This window comes from Populus nigra, chromosome 2 (genome assembly GCF_951802175.1).
Source record: "Populus nigra chromosome 2, ddPopNigr1.1, whole genome shotgun sequence".
Classification (NCBI taxonomy): Eukaryota; Viridiplantae; Streptophyta; class Magnoliopsida; order Malpighiales; family Salicaceae; genus Populus; species Populus nigra.
Genome location: NC_084853.1, coordinates 13,525,542 through 13,528,041, shown reverse-complemented (window position 1 = coordinate 13,528,041; position 2,500 = coordinate 13,525,542).

Genomic DNA, 2,500 nt, shown 5'->3' with positions numbered 1-2,500 from the left:
AAAAAATAGGAACCGGCTCGGAATGACCCCAAATTCAGTGGGCAGCCTCATAAAAATATGGCTGATTTTACTGGATTGATTTCATGTGGAAAGCACGACGTTTTGTTGTAGGAATGCGGGAACCCCGGCGGCTCGCCTGCCGCGGCCAGCGACGTCGGGCTGGCCCCTGCAGCGCCTAGCCTCTCCCACGCGGGGGGCCAGGGCCCGAAGGCAGCCCCCCCGCGGGCGAGAGAGCAAGCCAGCAGGGGCTGTCGCCTGCCGCGGCCAGCGACGTCGGGCTGGCCCCTGCAGCGCCTAGCCTCTCCCACGCGGGGGGCAGGCCAGAACGCGGGGGGCCAGGGCCCGAAGGCAGCCCCCCCGCGGGCGAGAGAGCAAGCCAGCAGGGGCTGTCGCCTGCCGCGGCCAGCGACGTCGGGCTGGCCCCTGCCGCGGCCAGCGATGTCGGGCTGTCGCCTGCCGCGGCCAGCGACGTCGGGCTGGCCCCTGCAGCGCCTAGCCTCTCCCACGCAGGGGCAGGCCAGAACGCGGGGGGCCAGGGCCCGAAGGCAGCCCCCCCGCGGGCGAGAGAGCAAGCCAGCAGGGGCTGTCCGCGCGTCGCGCAGCGCGGCATGGCTGCGGGGGCCGCGCGCGCGCGCCCAAGCGCCCAAGGGCCCCCAAGGGCCCCAGGCCCTCAGGCCCCAGCGCCCCAGCGCCCAGCGCGGGCGGGCGCGCGCGCGCGTGTGGTCTTTGAGGGGCGCCGGCCTGGTGGCTCCCTAAAGAGCAATAAGTGTCATTGCAGCTCTGGCAGGGGGAGACACTACTAGGTCCCAGCTGTCACCCCCCCTCTAAAAAATTCATTTCTTGGTATTTTGAGCTGAAATTTTGCACAGAGGTTGGCAAAAATCCAATCCACCTTCATTAATTTTCCCAGAATTTTTCGAGGTCGGGAAGTATTTGTTTTAATTTTCCTACCATTAGAAATCGAGTAAATCCGCAAAACTAGGAACCGGCCCGGAATGACCCCAAATTCAGTGGGCAGCCTCATAAAAATATGGCTGATTTTACTGGATTGGTTTCATGTGGAAAGCACGACGTTTTCTTGTAGGAATGCGGGAACCCCGGCAGCTCGCCTGCCGCGGCCAGCGACGTCGGGGACGCTGGCCTGCGCTGTCGAGCCCGCGAGGGCTGTCTCCGCGGCAGGCCCCCCCTGAACGGGGCACGACAGGCCACCGCGCTGGCTCGTCCAGCGTCGACAGTCCCTCGTCCAGGTTTCAGATCGCGCCAAGTCGAACCCATGACCTGCTCAAGCCATCGTGCGCTGCCGAATTCGCATCTGCGTGTAGGCTGCCATTCCACGCGGCAGCCCCTGTTTTCGTCAGCGTGCCCCCCTGACGAATTTTCCTGCCTGGCCCAGTCCAGCGTCCAGCCCCTGTTCGTCGAAAAATCTGCGCTGCCGATTTTCCACGCGGCAGCCCCTCTTTTCGTCAGCGTGCCCCCCTGACGAATTTTCCTGCCTGGCCCGGCCGGTCCAGCATCCAGCCCCTGTTCGTCGAAAAATCTGCGCTGCCGATTTTCCACGCGGCAGCCCCTGTTTTCCTCAGCGTGCCCCCCTGACGAATGTTCGTCGAAAAATCTGCGCTGCCGATTTTCCACGCGGCAGCCCCTGTTTTCCTCAGCGTGCCCCCCTGACGAATGTTCGTCGAAAAATCTGCGCTGCCGATTTTCCACGCGGCAGCCCCTCTTTTCGTCAGCGTGCCCCCCTGACGAATGTTCGTCGAAAAATCTGCGCTGCCGATTTTCCACGCGGCAGCCCCTCTTTTCGTCAGCGTGCCCCCCTGACGAATTTTCCTGCCTGGCCCGGCCGGTCCAGCCCCTGTTCGTCGAAAAATCTGCGCTGCCGATTTTCCACGCGGCAGCCCCTCTTTTCGTCAGCGTGCCCCCCTGACGAATTTTCCTGCCTGGCCCGGCCGGTCCAGCCCCTGTTCGTCGAAAAATCTGCGCTGCCGATTTTCCACGCGGCAGCCCCTCTTTTCGTCAGCGTGCCCCCCTGACGAATTTTCCTGCCTGGCCCGGCCGGTCCAGCCCCTGTTCGTCGAAAAATCTGCGCTGCCGATTTTCCACTCCGCAGCCCCTGTTTTCGTCAGCGTGGCCCCCTGACGAATTTTCCTGCCTGGCCCGGCCAGTCCAGCGCCCAGCCCCTGTTCGTCGAAAAATCTGCGCTGCCGATTTTCCCCGACGAACCTGCAGCTGCACAAATCCGCGCTGCCACTGCCCCATTGTCTGGACCAACAGTCTTTTCCATCAAGCCCTGGACTATAAATCGTCCAGACTCATCGCCAGCACCCGCTGCCGATTCTGCCGACTTTGCCGATTTCGTCGGCGCTGCCGATTCCAACACTGCACCCACCGTGTCTAAACCAGCGCTGTTTCGTCAGCGTGTCCCCTTGACGAATTTCCCTGCCTGGCCTGGACAGTCCATCTTCCAGCCCATGTTCATCGAAAAATCTGCGCTGCCGATTTC